Source organism: Aquarana catesbeiana, linkage group LG04 (genome assembly GCF_042186555.1).
Source record: "Aquarana catesbeiana isolate 2022-GZ linkage group LG04, ASM4218655v1, whole genome shotgun sequence".
Taxonomy (NCBI): domain Eukaryota; kingdom Metazoa; phylum Chordata; class Amphibia; order Anura; family Ranidae; genus Aquarana; species Aquarana catesbeiana.
Genome location: NC_133327.1, coordinates 561,480,193 through 561,501,118, shown reverse-complemented (window position 1 = coordinate 561,501,118; position 20,926 = coordinate 561,480,193). Strand labels below are relative to the sequence as shown.

Here is a 20,926-nt window from a genome sequence, read left to right as displayed (position 1 = left end):
GAAATCTCTATTTGTATGAAAAAAAGGACACAAAATTCATTTGGGTACAGTATTACATGACTGAGTAATTGTCATTCAAAGTGTGAGAGCGCTGAAAGCTGAAAATTGGTCTGGTCACAAAGGGGGTTTAAGTGCCCAGTTGTCAAGTGGTTAAATTCAATAGCTTTTTGTAGCTTTAGCATCAGAGACAAACAATCCTTGTTTTTCTTTTTTTAGAGCTTTTACCCAAGAGCTTTGAAACTACAAGTCCCATAAGGCATTGCAATTCTGACAGTTACAAGCATGACTCCCACAGGCAGAGGCATAATGGGACTTGTAGTTTTGCAACAGCCGGAGGGCCACCAGTTTGAGACCCCTGCCATAGAGGATTAAGCAGGCTCTGGATGGGGGAACAGTGATGGGCCATGTGATTTTCTGCCTCCCCCCACCTCTCAAATGTTATCCGAAACATTGCAACTATAATACACACAGTAGCTAATGTCCTACCTCTTCTGTTGACTATGTGTCTTAAGCCTGCCATACTGTAGATGGATCAAAATTTGGCTGGTTCAGCAGGGATCGCTTCTCGGCCTTTTGGCTAAGATCAAGTGTAGTATCTGTTCTTATCAGTTGCCAGGAGGTGGCGCTTGCTTCCATCCCTGATCTACGGCGTGGTGGTATCAGTGGTATCAGGGGTGGTGGAGGCTATGCGAAACCTGCTGGTGTAAAGGTAACCTGGAGCGGTTTGTAGCCAAAAGGGAAGCCTTCTGATGGTGATGGGGGAACCATTGGGTCTGGCTAGAGTGTCTGGTCCCTGGCCTTCTGGCCTGGATTGGGGTAGCTCTAGCTCCGGTCAGTTTTTCAGGAGAGAACACTGGCTCCCCTTTCCCACCAGGGGAGCAGTTAGTATTTCCCGAATGTAATTAGGCAGGAGGGATGGGAGCGACGGTGAGACCTGATGGTAAAGGGCTCTCACCAAGCTTCCAGAACTTCAGGCCTTCCTGGCTGGGGTGGGGGCTGCTGTGGTCTGGGTTGGTGGTCATGGTTGCACGAAAAGCCAGTGGTGAATGTGCCCCTGAAGTGGCAGTTCAGGGGTGCTGTACAGTCACAGTGTTCAGGCACTTGATGGTCACTTCACCACAACACACGGTTTTCGCACCTGCCTCTAGTGCCAAGCCTTTTGGCTAGAACCAGGGGAAATTTTTATTCCTGGCCAGAGGGTCGGCCATTGTATTACACAATGATTACTTTTCACTTTCCCACTTCCTTCTCCCCACTTTCTTTTTATTTATCCCCGTGTTTGTCACTTTTTTTGTATTTTTTTGGTTGATGTTGTCATGTTTCTCACACTGTGATGAGTAGGGTGTAGGTCCTTGGGCCTAATCTGAAAGTCTTGGGAGGGGGAGGACATAGGCCTTCTGGCTTGGTTCGCTCTCTCTCATGGGGTCTCTCTTCGGGGGAGTCCCACCTAGTACTTGGGTGGGTCTGTTTCGGCAGACCTTCCAGAGAACGGGGGTCCGTCTGGTTTCGGCCAGATGGACCCATGTGAAGTACCTCAGTCCCCGTCTGGAGCCTAACACCCCGGGGGATCAGGGTAAGGTCCTTCTCTAGTGGAGGACAGTGTAACACCATTGCACGTTTTTGTATCTCACTCTTTATGCGTGTGCACTTTTTTTGGCACCGGGTGGAAATTTTTGGGTGTGTTTTGCACGCCACTGGCTTTTAAAAAAAAAAAAAAGCAGGGATCAGGTTTCAGTCCATCTATGGGCAGGCTGGTTGTACGGAGGTCTATTTCTCAATCTTCTTCTGTACAACCAGCCTGTCATTTTTTTTCTTTTATTTTCTTGATCAATGCTGCTTTGACCAGCAACACTGAGCATTGTATTCTGACAGTGGGAAACTCTCCCCGCTGTTAGAATACAATAGCTCTGGGGGATTGATTCCCCCATGAACACCAAAAGTGTTGATGGGAAATCAAATAATTGTTTTCACTCAACCCACTGGTTGAACAACAAAAAAAACTGCATCTTCTATGGCTTGCCTTACTCCCCCTTTTCCCCTATCTTCTCTTTCTTTTTTTCATTCCACCCTCTTTAATTTGACCTACCCTATATGCCACAATCTTTTCTTGTCATATACATGAAACATGTAACATCAATAGATAAAGAAAAAAAGCAGTAGACAAACATGAATATGATTCATTAAAATGCTGGGTAGATTAAAATGCCTGGACATATTTGGACATATTCCTGCTCAAGACTCATGATGGCCTCTTTTGCTCTCTGAGACCAGATTTTATCTTTGCAATCTCTTATACTAAATAAAAAACTGAAAACATTTTGAAATCCATACCTATATTTAATTCACCACCTACAATGATGTTTTATACAAGCCCTGATATCAAGTTATGTCAAGGTGCTTGTGTAGTATAAATCAGGGGCGGACTGACCATTCTGGCAATCGGGCACGGACCGAGGGCCCGCGGGGTCAGGGGGGCCCCATGAGAGGCTCAGTCTGCCCCAGGAGGTGCCCGCAGTTTATCAAGCAGATTGCATGATAAACCCCCCCCCAGACAGGCGCGCCTCCGGCCACCTCTCCCCCTGGGGAACTCAGCTGAGGGGCGGAGCCATATCTCAATGCCGCGGGGTCAGGAAGGGAGCTGGAGGCTGCAGTGCAGAGTGCACACAGATCGGACAGACAGCGGAGCGGAGTCTCATGTTCGCATTGGCCACCCACACTGACCTGCCTTGTGTGCAGCAGCAGGTCAGTGTTATAAAAACAGACAGCACAGCAGTTGTATGCATTGTTTTTCTAAGAACTTGCCCTGGCCCATGATACTCTCCTGGTCCCCCCACCCCCACAGTGTCCCCCTGTGTGTGTGTGTGTGCTGCCTCTCCAGTGTCCCCCTGTGTGTGTGTGTGTGTGCTCTCCCTCCAGTGTCCCCCTGTGTGTGTGTGTGTGTGTGTGTGCTCTCCCTCCAGTGTCCCCCTGTGTGTGTGTGTGTGTGTGTGTGTGTGTGCGCGCTCTCCCCCTCCAGTGTCCCCCTGTGTGTGCTCTTCCCCTCCAGTGTCCCCCTGTGTGTGTGTGTGTGTGTGCTCTCCCTCCAGTGTCCCCCTGTGTGTGCTCTTCCCCTCCAGTGTCCCCCTGTGTGTGTGTGTGTGTGCTCCCCCTCCAGTGTCCCCGTGTGTGTGTGTGCTCTCCCTCCAGTGTCCCCCTGTGTGTGTGTGCTCCCCCTCCAGTGTCCCCCTGTGTGTGCTCTCCCCCTCCAGTGTCCCCCTGTGTGTGCTCTCCCCCTCCAGTGTCCCCCTGTGTGCGCTCTCCCCCTTCAGTGTCCCCCTGTGTGCGCTCTCCCCCTCCAGTGTCCCCCTGTGTGTGTGTGTGTGTGTGTGTGTGTGCTCTCCCTCCAGTGTCCCCCTGTGTGTGTGTGTGTGTGTGTGCTCTCCCTCCAGTGTCCCCCTGTGTGTGTGTGTGTGCTCTCCCTCCAGTGTCCCCCTGTGTGTGTGTGTGTGTGTGCGTGCTCTCCCTCCAGTGTCCCCCTGTGTGTGTGTGTGTGTGTGTGTGTGTGCGCGCTCTCCCCCTCCAGTGTCCCCCTGTGTGTGCTCTTCCCCTCCAGTGTCCCCCTGTGTGTGTGTGTGTGCTCTCCCTCCAGTGTCCCCCTGTGTGTGCTCTTCCCCTCCAGTGTCCCCCTGTGTGTGTGTGCTCCCCCTCCAGTGTCCCCCTGTGTGTGCTCTCCCCCTCCAGTGTCCCCCTGTGTGTGCTCTCCCCCTCCAGTGTCCCCCTGTGTGCGCTCTCCCCCTCCAGTGTCCCCCTGTGTGTGCTCTTCCCCTCCAGTGTCCCCCTGTGTGTGTGTGTGTGTGTGCTCTCCCTCCAGTGTCCCCCTGTGTGTGCTCTTCCCCTCCAGTGTCCCCCTGTGTGTGTGTGTGTGTGTGTGCTCCCCCTCCAGTGTCCCCGTGTGTGTGTGTGTGTGTGTGCTCTCCCTCCAGTGTCCCCCTGTGTGTGTGTGCTCCCCCTCCAGTGTCCCCCTGTGTGTGTGTGTGTGTGTGTGTGTGCTCTCCCTCCAGTGTCCCCCTGTGTGTGTGTGTGTGTGTGTGTGCTCTCCCTCCAGTGTCCCCCTGTGTGTGTGTGTGTGTGCTCTCCCTCCAGTGTCCCCCTGTGTGTGTGTGTGTGTGTGTGCTCTCCCTGTGTGTGTGTGTGTGTGCGCTCTCCCTCCAGTGTCCCCCTGTGTGTGTGTGCTCCCCCTCCAGTGTCCCCCTGTGTGTGCTCTCCCCCTCCAGTGTCCCCCTGTGTGCGCTCACCCCCTCCAGTGTCCCCCTGTGTGCGCTCTCCCCCTCCAGTGTCCCCCTGTGTGCGCTCTCCCCCTCCAGTGTCCCCCTGTGTGCGCTCTCCCCCTCCAGTGTCCCCCTGTGTGCGCTCTCCCCCTCCAGTGTCCCCCTGTGTGTGCTCTCCCCCTCCAGTGTCCCCCTGTGTGTGTGTGTGTGTGTGTGTGTGTGTGCTCTCCCTCCAGTGTCCCCCTGTGTGTGTGTGTGTGTGTGCTCTCCCTCCAGTGTCCCCCTGTGTGTGTGTGTGCTCTCCCTCCAGTGTCCCCCTGTGTGTGTGTGTGTGTGTGTGTGCGCGCTCTCCCCCTCCAGTGTCCCCCTGTGTGTGCTCTTCCCCTCCAGTGTCCCCCTGTGTGTGTGTGTGTGTGTGTGCTCTCCCTCCAGTGTCCCCCTGTGTGTGCTCTTCCCCTCCAGTGTCCCCCTGTGTGTGTGTGTGTGTGCTCCCCCTCCAGTGTCCCCGTGTGTGTGTGCTCTCCCTCCAGTGTCCCCCTGTGTGTGTGTGCTCCCCCTCCAGTGTCCCCCTGTGTGTGCTCTCCCCCTCCAGTGTCCCCCTGTGTGTGCTCTCCCCCTCCAGTGTCCCCCTGTGTGTGCTCTCCCCCTCCAGTGTCCCCCTGTGTGTGCTCTCCCCCTCCAGTGTCCCCCTGTGTGTGCTCTCCCCCTCCAGTGTCCCCCTGTGTGTGTGTGTGTGCTCTCCCTCCAGTGTCCCCCTGTGTGTGCTCTCCCTCCAGTGTCCCCCTGTGTGTGTGTGTGCTCTCCCTCCAGTGTCCCCCTGTGTGTGTGTGTGTGCTCTCCCTCCAGTGTCCCCCTGTGTGTGTGTGTGTGTGCGTGCTCTCCCTCCAGTGTCCCCCTGTGTGTGTGTGTGTGTGTGTGCTCTCCCTTCAGTGTCCCCCTGTGTGTGTGTGTGCTCTCCCTCCAGTGTCCCCCTGTGTGTGTGTGTGTGTGTGTGTGTGCGCGCTCTCCCCCTCCAGTGTCCCCCTGTGTGTGCTCTTCCCCTCCAGTGTCCCCCTGTGTGTGTGTGTGTGCTCTCCCTCCAGTGTCCCCCTGTGTGTGTGTGTGTGTGTGTGTGTGCTCTCCCTCCAGTGTCCCCCTGTGTGTGTGTGTGTGTGTGTGTGCTCCCCCTCCAGTGTCCCCCTGTGTGTGTGTGTGTGTGCTCTCCCTCCAGTGTCCCCCTGTGTGTGTGTGCTCCCCCTCCAGTGTCCCCCTGTGTGCGCTCTCCCCCTCCAGTGTCCCCCTGTGTGCGCTCTCCCCCTCCAGTGTCCCCCTGTGTGCGCTCTCCCCCTCCAGTGTCCCCCTGTGTGCGCTCTCCCCCTCCAGTGTCCCCCTGTGTGTGCTCTCCCCCTGTGTGTGCTCTCCCTCCAGTGTCCCCCTGTGTGTGCTCTCCCTCCAGTGTCCCCCTGTGTGTGCTCTCCCTCCAGTGTCCCCCTGTGTGTGTGTGTGTGTGCTCTCCCTCCAGTGTCCCCCTGTGTGTGTGTGTGTGCTCTCCCTCCAGTGTCCCCCTGTGTGTGTGTGTGTGTGTGCGCGCTCTCCCTCCAGTGTCCCCCTGTGTGTGTGTGTGCTCTCCCTCCAGTGTCCCCCTGTGTGTGTGTGTGCTCTCCCTCCAGTGTCCCCCTGTGTGTGTGTGTGCTCTCCCTCCAGTGTCCCCCTGTGTGTGTGTGTGCTCTCCCTCCAGTGTCCCCCTGTGTGTGTGTGTGTGCTCTCCCTCCAGTGTCCCCCTGTGTGTGTGTGTGTGCTCTCCCTCCAGTGTCCCCCTGTGTGTGTGTGCTCTCCCTCCAGTGTCCCCCTGTGTGTGTGTGTGCTCTCCCTCCAGTGTCCCCCTGTGTGTGTGTGTGTGTGCTCTCCCTCCAGTGTCCCCCTGTGTGTGTGTGTGCTCTCCCTCCAGTGTCCCCCTGTGTGTGTGTGTGTGTGTGTGCGCTCTCCCCCTCCAGTGTCCCCCTGTGTATGCTCTTCCCCTCCAGTGTCCCCCTGTGTGTGTGTGTGTGTGTGTGCTCTCCCTCCAGTGTCCCCCTGTGTGTGCTCTCCCCCTCCAGTGTCCCCCTGTGTGTGTGTGTGCTCTCCCCCTCCAGTGTCCCCCTGTGTGCGCTCTCCCTCCAGTGTCCCCCTGTGTGTGTGTGTGCTCTCCCTCCAGTGTCCCCCTGTGTGTGTGTGTGTGTGTGTGTGTGTGCTCTCCCTCCAGTGTCCCCCTGTGTGTGTGTGCCCTCCCTCCAGTGTCCCCCTGTGTGTGTGTGTGTGTGTGTGCGCTCTCCCCCTCCAGATGTCCCCCTGTGTGCGCTCTCCCCCTCCAGTGTCCCCCTGTGTGTGTGTGTGTGTGTGTGTGCTCTCCCTCCAGTGTCCCCCTGTGTGTGCTCTCCCCCTCCAGTGTCCCCCTGTGTGTGTGTGTGTGTGCTCTCCCCCTCCAGTGTCCCCCTGTGTGCGCTCTCCCTCCAGTGTCCCCCTATGTGTGTGTGTGTGTGTGTGCTCTCCCTCCAGTGTCCCCCTGTGTGCGCTCTCCCTCCAGTGTCCCCCTGTGTGCGCTCTCCCTCCAGTGTCCCCCTGTGTGTGCGCTCTCCCTCCAGTGTCCCCCTGTGTGTGCGCTCTCCCTCCAGTGTCCCCCTGTGTGTGCTCTCCCTCCAGTGTCCCCCTGTGTGCGCTCTCCCTCCAGTGTCCCCCTGTGTGCGCTCTCCCTCCAGTGTCCCCCTGTGTGCGCTCTCCCTCCAGTGTCCCCCTGTGTGCGCTCTCCCTCCAGTGTCCCCCTGTGTGCGCTCTCTCTCCAGTGTCCCCCTGTGTGCTCTCCCCCCCCCCCCGTGTCTCCCTGTGCAGGTGTGGCTTGAGTGTGGGGACACAGGGGGCCCCATGATCTTCTATTGCCCGGGGGCCCCATGAGTTGTCAGTCCGCCCCTGGTATAAATGTATCTTCAACTTAAAGTAGAACTTCATCTGTAAAGAGAAGCAAATTACGCTTTATTTCCTCCTTTCTCCTCCTCTATCACTTTTGGAGGTTTGTATTGTTTTGTATGGTTCGGATACTCACTCCCACTTTTGGAAGTTTGTCCCCATCCTCTCTCTGCCCATAACCTCCTGGGGCACATCACAGATCCAAGGAGGCTGGGGGACCATTCACAAAGCACAAGGCATCTCGCGCATGTGCAGTGTGAAGCCACAGGCAGTCACAGCCAGCTTCCCACAGTAAACATGGTGGTCTTGGTGGTTATGGTGGTCTATGGGCAGAGAGAGGATGGGGACACACTTCCAAAAGTGGGAATGAGTATCTGCAAGACCAGTGGGAGTGAACCTGAAGGCCAGTAAAGAACAAGCCTGGGTAAGGGCAGGGCTGGATCCCTAAACAGTTAAGTGTCTTTTAATTAAAAGTCAGGAGATACAGTATTTTTTAGCTGATGACCTCTAATTTTTTTCATACAGACTGAAGAACCTCTTTAACCAGTTTCGGACCACCCCACATACATATACTGCAGCAAGGCAGCCTGGCTACGCAAAGTCACGAACAGGTATGTGACTCGTGCCCGTGGATCGGGGGCATGCACGCATGCACCTGCCGTCACTGCGGCGATTGGATTCGGTTCAGAACTGATCACTCATCACTCATTAACTAAGGGGGGGTGATCACCCCCTGATCACCCCCCCCCTTAGTTAACCCTTTCACTCCCTGTCACCAAGTGCAGTGTTCATATTTTTTTACTGATCACTGTATTGGTGTCACTTGGTGACACTAAACAGCGTTAGGGCAGTTAGTGGTAATTAGTGTCAGTCCCAGGTAGGTTTTGGGTACCACCCATATATTCCCTAATAAAGGTTTTACCCCTTCATCACCCCCCAGTTAACCCCTTTACTCCCTGTCACAGTATCATTAGTATAGTGTACAGATTTTTTTTCTGCTCACTGTATTAGTGTCACGGGTGACACTAATAAACTAGTAAGCTAGTTAGTGTCAGCGTCAGTAATCGACAATCCCAGACAGCATCAGATCTGAACCCTTTGATTCCCAGTAACACTAACACACACACACTATATACCTCCATTACTAGAATAGTGTCTGAACAGATCAATATCTTTGATCTGATAAAACCTATACTAGCGTCCCCAATAGTATAGTGTTCCCAAAAACGTGGCATTAACAGGATCAGCCACGACACCTGCCAGCACTTGCATTTTGCACCTCCGCCCAGCCCACCCAAGTACAGTATGAGAAGATCACTGTCACTTCTAACACACAGCACATGAAACTGCAGCATTTAGCAGAGTCAGGCCTGATCTCTGCTAGCACTAGCAGTTGATTTTTTGTAGCGATTTAAACAGTCCTCTGACAACCAGGTGCTTTCTCACCTGTGAATCACACTAGTTACCTGTAAATTTAGTGGTCAAAATGTCAAAGGAATGGTACACTAGTGAAGAGGCCTACAGGAGCATGACAGATGAGAGCGGGAGTCCTCACTGTCAGATTCAGATTCAGCATTTGAACCTGTAAAGAGCGCCACCCCGACAGATAGCTCTGACGACAGAGTAGTCACCCCTGCCAAGGTCAGGCGTACCCAACCCCATTCTTCTGTTGCTGAGGTATATGGAAAAATCAATACAGCGCTGCGTATGGTGTAGGTAAAACAGCAGCCAACACAACTATAGACCCAAGTAGTAAGTATAAATGTGAAAGTGTAGCGCTATAAAACCAAATCAAAAAATGGAAGAAAAATCAGTGTCTTAAACCTGAAATGAAAAAAATAAAATAAAAAATTATATATATATATATATATATATATATATATATATATATATATATATATATATATATATGAAATACAAAATTATAATGTGCACTCCATAAAGTACATATGTAATCTGCAGAGCTAGTGAGACAATATTAAAAGAAAACATATCCAACTAAAAATATATACACACAGCAGTTCACAGAAGGGTACATCTCCTTAAACAGCCTCAAGAGATCCCGGGTCAAGGCGGCAGCTCAGCATTCACGGTCACGGACTTAGTCTGAACACATGAGGAGCAGGTGACCGTGAATGCTGAGCTGCCGCCTTGATCCGGGATCTATTGAGGCTGTTTAAGGAGATGTACCCTTCTGACCAGTTGGTCTCAAAGCCTTTATGACTTGGATGGCATAAGTCTTCCCGAGTCATTTACATCTGGTAAGCCCCCTAAGACCCTTGGTGGTGGCTTCTTCACTATTCCTTACCTTCTCTGTTACGTTGGTGGACTCTGATATCCCTACAGATTCCGGTGGCGTTATTTTTATTTGTGTGTGTTTAGACTTTAATATTTATTGGTTCTTACTGATTGTGTTTGAACTGATGTGTGTATATATTTTTAGTTGGGTATTTTGGTGTTTTCTTTTAATATTGTCTCACTAGTTCTGCACATTACATATGCACTTTATGGAGTGCACAATATAATTTTCACATTAGGATATGAATATATTGTATTTCATATATATATATATATATATATATATATATATATATATATATACTTTTTCAATTCAGGTTTAAGACACAGATTTTTCTTCCATATTTTGATTTGGTTCTGTTGCTGAGGTGCTACAGCCACATGATATTCGTATGCAGCAGAGTCTCGGTACTAGTGTCGCACAACCTTCTGGTGAACTGGCGAGCACCAGCGGCCTAGTACACCCTGGTCGTAGACAAACCAGCACTGCAGTATCACTTGGTGATGCGGTGAGTCCCATAAGTGCAGTTCAAGCTTGTGTGGTGGCTAGCACAAGTAGTGCCCCACAGCCACCAAGAATAAGAGCACAGGCCCATAGAGCCCATAGTGCTTGTAAGTCCTGATTGGCAGCCCACAGATTCTGCAGCGCCCGTACTTCCTCCATTCACTGGCCAACCTAGAATTCAGGTGGAAACAGCACATTTACCACCCCTTGAATTTTTTGAGCTGTTTTTAATGGAAGATCTGTATTGTGGACTAAATCAATTTATACATTGGTCAATTTATTGCCCAAAATCCGAATTTGACCCTTGCCAGACAATTTGGCTGAAAATCTTAAACAGTTCCTGAATTTAAGACCTTTTTGGGCCTATCCCTCAACATGGGCATTACTAAAAAGAGTGAGTTGCAGTCATATTGGTCCACTGACCCAATATGCTCATGTTCTCTGCTGCCATGGCCAGGGCTAGATATGAGCAGATATTGCGGTTCATGCATTTCAATGACAATGAACTCTAAATATGATCATCTCCACAACATTTGGCCCCTTGTAAACCACTTCAGCGAAAAATTTGCAGCCTTGTATATCCCCGAACAAGATGTCTGTGTTGATGAGTCCCTGATTACATTTTCTGGCCGCCTTGTTTTTAAACAGTTTCTCCCCAGCAAGCCGGCCAGATATGGGGTCAAAATGTATAAGCTCTGTGACAGAGCAACATACTATACATGGAGTTTTCTGGTTTATGAGGGAATAGATAGCCCCAACTGCCCAGACTACATAGGGAGCAGCGGAAAGATTATTTGGGACTTGGTGTCACCCTTATTCAGAAAGGGGTACCATTTATACGTGGACAATTTTTAGTCAAGCGTGCCACTTTTTAGACACCTCTTTCAATTAGGAATTGGTACATGTGGCACTGTAATCATCAGGGCTTCCCCCAATGACTTGTAAATGCCCCACTTAGGGGGAGAAAACCTGCTTGAGGTCCAATGAATTACTTGCGGTGAGATGGAAGGACAAACGGAACATTTTCATTCTGTCTTCCATTCACCCAGATACAGAAGTCCAAATTACTACGATGACTGGTGTTGTTGAGAAGCCCATCTGTGTCCACGACTATAACTGTAAAATGGGAGGGGTGGACTTTAACGACCAGATGCCCATCATCTGTGAGTACACAAGCACTACACTGACCCCAGTACACATAGGCACATATTGGTACCCCTTTCTGAATATGCCCATCATCTGGCTCTCCTGTCCCACCAGGGAAACCAAAAATGCATATAGAATTGTAGACTGTGCCAAAGAAAGCAGGACAGTCAAAAGAGCCAGGTATAGGAGCCACTGGGAAATAGTATTCAAATTAGCAAGACACCAAAGTATCAAAAATAGAATTTAATAATGAAGAATACATATTGACTGTCAGCATGATGATCTATTGATCTCCCCACAGTTTGTAGCTCTTTAGTTATCCCAGCCTCCTATTGCCATTGGTTGCCACAGATTGGGAGTTGATACTGATAGTGCCATCCTGTCACCACATCCTGTTCCATTTTCACCCACTTTATTCAGTCCCATGTCAACAGTGATACATTCAGCAAAATACATTCTGCTGCCTCTCCCGAGTATGGGGATACCACATGTGTGAGACTTTTTGGCAATCTAGCTGCGTACAGGATCCCAAAAAACAGTCATCACCTTCAGGCTTTCTAAGTGCGTTAAATGGTGATTTCACTTCCTCACTACCTATCACAGTTTCGGAGTCCCTGAACCGTCAAGATAGCACAAAACCACCCCTAAATGACCCCTTTTCGGAAAGTAGATACTCCAAGGTATTTGCTAACAGGCATGGTGAGTATTTTGCAGCTGTCATTTGTTTTGGAAAATGAAGAAAGAATAGGAAAACATTTTTTTTATTTTATTTTCAATTTTCAAAACTTTGTGACAAAAAGTGAGATGTGCAAAATACCGGTACTCAACATGCCTCTCAGAAAATAGCTCAGGGTGTCTACTTTCCGAAAAGGGGTCATTTGTGGGGGTTTTGTACTGCCCTGCCATTTTATCAGCTCAAGAAATGAGATAGGCAGTCATAAACGAAAAGCTGCGTAAATTCCAATAAATGTACCATAGTTTGTAGACGCTAAAACTTTGCGCAGACCAATAAATATACGCTTATTGAATTTTTTTTTACCCAAGACATGTGGCTGAATACATTTTGGCCTAAATGTATGACTAAAATTGAGTGTATTGGATTTTTTTATAACAAAAATCAAAATATCATTTTTTTTAATTTTCAGGCTTTTTTTAAAATTATATTGCAAAAAATACCTCCAAAAGAAAGCTCTATTTGTGGGAAAAAGGACACAAATTTAGTTGGGGTACATCATTGCATGACCGCGTAATTACCAGTTAAAGCAGCGCAGTGCCAAATTGCAAAAAGTGCTCTGGTCATTAAGGGGATAAAACCTTTCCGGGGCTGAAGTGGTTAAAGTGGTTCTAAAGGCTGAAGGTAAAAAAATTTCTGTATGCAGCGGCCCCCCTTGGCCCCCCTAATACTTACCTGAGCTCCCTCTGATCCAGCAATGTTCATGATAGCTTTAGCTGGATGGAGACTCTCCCTTCTCATTGGCTGAGACAGCAATGGGATCCCATTGGCTCCCACTGCTGTCAATCACAGCCAGTGAGCCAATGGGGAGAGAGCGGGGATGCATAGAGCAGTGGCTCAGGGGTGAGCACATAGTGGTGCCCCCAGGGTAAGCGGCTTTCTCTGGGGGCACTGCTCAAGGGTGAAGAGCCAGGAGCAACAGCAGAGGACCAGAAAAAAAGAGGATCGGGGTTGCTGTGTGCAAAACCATTGCACAGAGCAGGTAAGTATTACATGGTGGTTATTTAACCACTAGCCGCCTGCCCACTGTCATATGACGGCGGGACGGGGCAGCTATTGTTCTGGGCTGCCATCATATCGCCTTCCTGGGCCACTAGGGGGCGCGTACATGCCCGCCGCGTCACTGGGGACCCGATGTGCGTGCCCGGCGGCTGCGATGTCCGCCGGGCACCCGTGATTGTCCAGTAACTGAGCAGGACGTGGATCTGTGTGTGTAAACACACAGATCCACGTCTTGTCAGAGGAGAGGAGACCGATGGTGTGTCCCTTGTACATAGGGACACCGATTGGTCACCTCCCCCAGTTAGTCCCCTCCCCCACAGTTAGAATCACTCCCAGGACACACATTTAACCTCTCAATCACCCCCTAGTGTTAACCCCTTGCCTGCCAGTCACATTTATACAGTAATCAATACTTTTTTATAGCACGGATCACTGTATAAATGTGAATGGTCCCAAAAATGTGTCAAAAGTGTCCAATATGTCCGCCGCAATATCGCAGTCACAATAAAAATCGCAGATCGCCGCCATTACTAGTTAAAAAAAATAATAAAAATGCTATAAAGCTTTCCCCTATTTTGTAGACGCTATAACTTTTGCGCAAACCAATCAATATATGCTTGTTGCGATTTTTTTTACCAAAAATATGCAGAAGAATACATATCGGCTTAAACTGAGGAAAAAAATTGTTTAAAAAAAAATAGGATATTTATTATACGCAAAAAGTTAAAAATATTGTGTTCTTTCAAACTTGTCCCTCTTCTTTTGTTTATAGCACAAGAAATAAAAACCGCAGAGGTGATCAAATACCACCAAAAGAAAGCTCTATTTGTGGGGAAAAAATGATAAAAAATTTGTTTGGCTACAATGTTGCATGACTACGCAATTGTCATTCAAAGTGCAACAGCGCTGAAAGCTGAAAAATGGCTTGGGCATGAAGGGGGTGAAAGTGCCCAGTATTGAGGTGGTTATAAAAAAAAAAAAAAAAAAAAAAAAAAAAAAGGAAGCTTTAGTATTAAGTCTGGTGTAATATGTTTCCACAGTATATGTCAAAAACACGCAGAATCGCTTTACTATTCATTTGAGTATATATATTTTTAGATTAAAGTTTTTTGGTTTTAGAACTGACATGGCCAGTCTGTCTCTGGAGTCAATTAAATAAACTTTAAAAAGATGTCAAATCACAAAAAGATCTATTTGTTACACAAGCTTTAAACTAGAAACATGCGTCACAACCCGATTACACAATCTCTTTTAGGTTTACCAAAATCTATGTAGTGTCAGGGAATTCTTGGACAATTCATTCATGCTATATCCGGTTAGACCTTTATATTAAACATAGTTGCTAGTAAACCTAAAAGAGACCAACAGATATGTGTGGCTGCCTTAAAGTGGAACTTCATTTTTACTATTCAAAGCAAACTTACCCATCCATCCATGTCTCCATGCTTTATTTTGTTGATAAATCACTTTGAACTCCCCCCTCCCCAGTATTTATAGCCATGGCCATCTTGAGTGAGGGCAGATGATTCATCTAGGATTTACTTCCTGGAATCTATCTGTCCTTAGCTCAGGTATGCAGGCAGGAGAGTGTGCTTAACAAAAAAATATATGTAAAGTACTGGGTACCACAATACAAAGTACATTGAAGTACTGCTGGATACTCATCCACTCACTGTCCTGCTAAGGGAAAGGCTCTGTGGCAAAAGAACCTGCACAAAAAAAAATTAAAAGTTTACCAAATAGAGGTACAGTCAAAAGTGCCACAAAATAGTGAGCCACAGGGATATAGTATGCAAACAAATGAGAGAAAGGGCAAATAAGTCCAAAATATGAACAACATTTATTAATGTAAAAATACAATACAATAGTAAAATAGACCTCCACCTTACACCATCTAAAAAGACAACGTTGTCTATATCAAAAAATGTCTAGACGCCATCCAATCATGAGTTTTTTTAATATAGACAACGTTGTCTTTTTAGATGGTGGAAGGTAGAGGTCTATTTTACTATTGTATTGTATTTTTTCATTAATACATTTTGTTCATATTTTGGACTTATTTGCCTTTTCTCTCATTTGTTTGGGTACTATATCTCTGTGGCTCACTATTTTGTGGCACTTTTGACTGTACCTCTATTTGGTAAACTTTTAATTTTGTTTTGTTTAGGAGAGTGCGCTTAGCTGAGAGAACCCCTCCTCCCCTCCTCTAGATGAATGAAAAAAATGCCCATGAAGATTCTGGGATGTATGACATCACTTTGGCCTAAGCCAGAAACCAGGAAGCAACCAAAGTAACTAAAAAAACAAGTTTAAAACAAGTAAATATGATATGTCACCCTAGCTATTTACTAATACTAGCAGCATAAGGATTAAAAAATAGTTAATGCTGATTGAGAAAGATTAGTTCCGCTTTAACCACTAGACGACCGGTTGGCTCGCCTGGGCAAATTGCCATAGGTATACATTGGCCGCTTTAAGACCACTAGGGCGCGACGACGCAGCCGATGCGTGTGCCCGGCAGCCGCGATGTTCGCTGGTCACCCGCGATCGCTCCTGAGAGACACAGAACGGAGGTCTGTCAGTGTAAACAGACAGATCTCCGTTCTGTCAGGGGTGAGGAGACAGATCTGTTGTTCATACTAAGTATGAACAATGATCTGTCTCCTCCTTCAGGCAGTCCCATCCCCCCACAGTTAGAATCACTCCCTAGGACACACATTTAACCCCTTGACCACCCACTAGTGTTAACCCCTTCCCTGCCAGTGACATTTATACAGTAATCAGTGTCTATTTTTAGCTCTGATTGCTGTATAAATGTCAATGGTCCCAAAAAAGTGTCAAAAGTGTCCGTTCTGTCCGCCGCAACGCCGCAGTCCCAATAAAAATTGCAGATTGCCGCCATTACTATTTACTATTACTATTGCCGCCATTACTATTTACTATTACTATTATTTAAAAAATTTTGTTTTTTTATATTTTTCGGGGGGGGGGGGGGATATTCATTATATCAAAAAGTAAAAGATATTGTTTTTTGTTTTTCAAAATTGTCACTCTTTTTTTGCTTATAGCGCAAAAAATAAAAACCACAGAGGTGATCAAATACCACCAAAAGAAAGCTCTATTTGTGGGGAAAAAAAGGACATAATTTTTTTTGGGTACAACTTTGCACGATCGTGCAATTGTCAGTTAAAGCGACACAGTGCCGAATCGCAAAAAATGGTCTGGACATTAAGTGGCAAATCTTTTCCGGGGCTGAAGTGGTTAAATATCTAAATGTGGGTAGCTCATAAAAGAGCATTTTTAACCCTTGCCAATCCCCTTTTTTTCCCATCAATGGTTCCCTAAGATATCTGGTCCTGTCTGCTGAACACCACAGACAAATTGTCATTTTAACCTAGAGGAGAGAGGAAAGCATCCATGAAGTTATCGGCCTGACCAGAAGACTGCAAGATTAAATGTAATTGGTTGGGGGTAGAAAGCGGGCTTCAGACCACAAACACAAGGAGCAGTACAAAATCTCTGCACAGGCTGAGGCTACAATAAGCTCTTCGTAGTAGAAAGTAGCTTCACTGAAGGAATACAGGGGTGGGGGGTTTACTAAAACTGGTGCGCACAGAAACAAGTGCAGCTGTCCATAGAATCACTGAACAAGTTGAAGCTAGAGGCTGATTGGTTACTATGCACAACTGCACCAGATTCTGTGTCCATCAATTGTAGTAAATGTTACCCCACAGCTAGGGTTTCCACTCTTTCTTCAAGCCAAACTCTAATGCCGCGTACGCACGGGCGGACTTTCCGACCGGACTGGTCCGACGGACCGAATCCGGAGGACAATCCGACTGTGTGTGGGCTGCATCGGACTTCCGACAGACCGTTTCGGTTGGAAATCCGACGGACTTCAGATTTGAAACCTGCTTCAAATCTTTACGTCGTAACTCCGCCGGACTCAGTTCCTAACGGAAAGCCCGTTCGTCTGTATGCTGGTCCGACGGACCAGATACGACGCAAGGGCCGGGTACTACATGTCGCGCTCGCTGCAATAGGAAAAACAAATTTTCCTATTGCGGCGAGCGCGAGGGGGAGGCGACGATGTCCCTTAGATCTGGTATGGATTTTAAGGGGAACCCCCTATGCCAAAAAAACGGTGTGGGGTCCCTCCAAAATCCATACCAGACCCTTATCCGAGCACACAGCCTGGCCGGTCAGGAAAGTGGGTGGGGACGAGCGAGCGCCCCCCCCCTCCTGAACCATACCAGGCCGCATGCCCTCAACATGGGGGGGTGGGTGCTTTGGGGGAGGGGGGCGCCCTGCGCCCCCCCTCCCCCAAAGCACCTTGTCCCCATGTTGATGAGGACAAGGGCCTCTTCCCGACAACCCTGGCCGTTGGTTGTTGGGGTCTGAGGGTGGGGGATTATTGGAATCCGGGAGCCCCCTTTAATAAGGGGGCCCCCAGATCCAGGTCCCCCACCCTATGTGAATGAGTATGGGGTACATCGTACCCCTACCCATTCACCTAGGGAAAAAGTGTCAATAAAAAAACACACTACACAGGTTTTTAAAGTAATTTATTAGACAGTTCTGGGAGTCTTCTTCCGACTTCGGTGGTCTTCTTCCGACTTCACCGCTCTCTCCGGCCTCTTCTCCCGGTGTCCGATTCTTCTCCTGCTCTCCGGCCTCTTCTCCCGGTGTTTGACCTCTTCTCCCAGTGTCCGGTTCTTCTGCCGGCTTCTCTGCTATCTTCTGCCGGCTCCTCTGCTATCTTCTGCATCGTCTTCTTCCCTCTTCTCTTCTTCCGATGTTGACACGATGCTCTCTCTCGCTGTAATGCTGTGTGAGCGCTCAGCAATGACTTATATAGGCGATGACCCCGCCCCTTATGATGTCACAGCCCCGGGGCATGCTGGGACTGTGACCTCATAAGGGGGCAGGGTCACCGGGCGCCCCCCTCCCCCAAAGCACCCCCCCATGTTGAGGGCATGCGGCCTGGTACGGTTCAGGAGGGGAGGCGCTCTCTCATCCCCACCCCCTTTCTTGACTGGCCGGGCTGCGTGCTCGCATAAGGGTCTGGTATGGATTTTAGGGGGACCCCCGCGCCGTTTTTTCCGGCGTAGGGGTTCCCCTTAAAATCCATACCAAGGGCCTGGTATGCCCCGCGACAGGGCTCGCAAGGTGTCAATCTCGCCGATAAAAGTTGCGAGATTGACTTCCTTTTTTAGTCCCGTCGTACCCGAGTCACGTTAAAAATGAATGGACTTGTTCGCACGTGGGCAAGTCCGTTCATTCGGAAAGTCTGTCGTAACTCCATCGGGAAGACTGGCGGACATAGTCTGCCGCAAAGTCCGGTCGTGTGTAGGCAAGTCCATCCGTAGTCCGGTCATGTGTAGGCAAGTCCGTTCGTAAAAAAAAAGTCAGTTAAAAGTTGGAAGTCTGTTAAAAGTCCGTCGGAAGTCTGTCAAAAGTCCGTCGGAATGTTCGTCAGACCAGTCCAGTCGGAAAGTCCGGCCGTGTGCAGCGCACAACAATTTTTTTTTTTTTAGCATACTCTATAGGATTGTAAAAGACCTGGGACATCTTTGGGCATTCCAAAGAGAATAGTAATGTGGCATGCATAGTGCCCACATACCCTCCAATCAGGCACTGTTCTGAGCTACATTCCTGTCCGAATATTGTGGACTGAAACCCGGACACATGATTCAAAACCCAAACTGTCCAGGTGAATCCCGGACAGGTGGCAACCCTACCCACAGCATCTAGAGTAAGCAAATCTCTGAGGTGTTTGGCAGTTTTTTTTTGCTAGAGTGACAGGTCTCAACTCTTCTGCAGCTACAGAAAAGGCACCTACTGTCTACCTGTCTATATAATTGTGATAATTAGGACTAATTATGGCCCAGAAATGTTTGATCTCTTTTATACTTAATACTGCTTTTTATAATTAATTGTAATATCATTTATTACTGTTTTCTTCAGTTCTGAAAGAAATTAATCCCCCCCCTTTTTTTTACCATTATGAATTAGATTTTTTAGGAATACCTCCCAGTTTTGCCATACAAATTATCATTCAACAATTGATTTTTTTTTAACTAATTAATACACATTTTATACCTTTTAACTATTTAAATAATCCACACTATAGAACTGTACATTGCATGGGTATTTTGAGTTTTTAAGCACTTAAAGTAAAACTAAAGGCAAAACTTTTTTCTTTTATTTTGGATAGAGTAAGGGAGGGTGTTAACCCCTGTCAGTTTTATTTTTGCCATCTGTATCCCAATGGGAAGATTTCCTATTGCTTCTTGTTCCATAGCCAAAACTGGAAGTGAAAGGAAATCTTTACAAAGTAGGGGAATCCCTGGTTGTCCCCAGAGTCACCAGAACTGATGTTCCTAATGGAAGATTTCCCCTCTATTATTGTTCTGGGGACAACCCAAAATGTGGGTTTTTCTTTTGCTTTCACTTTCAGTGATAATAGTAGATAGGACAAATAGAGAGGGCGAATCTCCCTATTGGGGACACAGACATTAATGAAAGCTTGCATAAAGTTCTAATCCCTTTCCACTCTATCCGAAACAAAAAAAATTGTTTCTTTTAGTTATAATTTAACTATGGGCATCTGAATATACCTGTTTAACGACCAGTCAGACTTATGACCATCTCTCCCCACCCGAACGATGCGTTATACATCATTGTATTGTACAGTGCAGTACAGAATTTTCGTTAGTGTTCTGTATGCAAATTAAAACAACGCTATTGAGCTGGAGTTTTGTGTTTAGACCTTTTTCTCACAATACAGTACAGTACAGTAGTTAAGAATGCTTAACCACATGCCGACCGGGCCATAGGCGAAAGACGGCTACAACGCAGTCAAATTATTCTGGGAGGGCGTCCATGGACGTCCTCACAGAATCACACTCCCGCGTGCCCCCTGGGGAGTGCACTCGGGAATGTCCATGACCGTCGGGTCCTCCGCACCCGGCGCGTCACGGAAAGGGGTAAAGGGCCAATGACAGCGGCCTTTACTATGTGATCTCTCTGTCCAATGTCGGAGTGATCACTTGTCAACAAACCGGAGCTTGTCCTGTGCAGCTCTTCACACCGATCAGTACAGTATGCGAGGAGAGGAGGGAGCTGGGTGCAGCAGCGCTGTGGGCTGTCTCTGGAGTGCCCACAGTGCTGATCTGTCTCCATCCAGGCTCCATATGTGCCCATCCATGCCCTATATGTACCCATCCAGGCTCCATATGTACCCATCCATGTCCTATATGTACCCATCCAGGCTCCATATGTGCCCATCCATGCCCTATATGTACCCATCCAGGCTCCATGTGCCCATCCATGCCCTATATGTACCCATCCATCCTCTATATGTGCCCATCCATGCCCTATATATACCCTTCCATGTTCCGTATGTGCTCATCCATGCTCCATCCATCCCTTGCTCATCTGTGCTCTATCCATGCTCCATCCATCCCTGGCTCATCCGTGATCCATCCATTCCTGGCTCATCCATGATCCATCCATTCCTGGCTCATCCGTGATCCATCTATCCCTGGCTCATCCGTGCTCCATCCATCCCTGGCTTATCCATGCTCCATCCGTGCTCCATCCATCCCTGGCTCATCCATGCTCCATCCATCCCTGGCTCATCCATGCTCCATCCATCCCTGGCTCATCCATGCTCCATCCATCCCTGGATCATCCATGCTCCATCCATCCCTGGCTCATCTGTGCACCATTCATCCCTGGTTCATCCGTGCTCCATCCATCCCTGGCTCATCCATGCTCCTCCATGCTTATCCATGCTCATCCATGCCCATCCATGGCTCATTCTTGCTCATTTATGCCTCATCTGTGCTCATCCATGCCACAGCAGTGCTCATCCATGCCACATCAGTGCCCATCAATGCCACATCAGTTCTCATCCATTCTACATCAGTTCTCATCTGCGGCACATCCATGCCACATCAGTTCTCATCTGTGCCACATCAGTGCTCATCCATGTCACATCAGTTCTCATCTGCGCCGCATCCATGCCACATCAGTTCTCATCCATTCCGCATCCTTGCCACTACAGTGCCC

General features: G+C 48.6%; 1 long non-coding RNA gene and 1 pseudogene across 2 annotated transcripts in view; both read left to right on the top strand.

Annotated features, from left to right (window-relative positions):
• The first annotated feature begins 557 nt into the window (after positions 1–557).
• Positions 558–700, top strand: LOC141141901 (U2 spliceosomal RNA; annotated as a pseudogene).
• Positions 701–2,594: 1,894 nt separating this feature from the next.
• Positions 2,595–20,926, top strand: part of LOC141141575 (uncharacterized) — a 56,099-nt gene continuing 37,767 nt past the window's right edge. For both annotated transcript variants that reach the window (XR_012244136.1, XR_012244137.1), the window contains exons 1-2: positions 2,595–2,742; positions 7,692–7,777. This is a non-coding gene — a long non-coding RNA (uncharacterized lncRNA). The remainder of the gene's footprint in view (positions 2,743–7,691; positions 7,778–20,926) is intronic.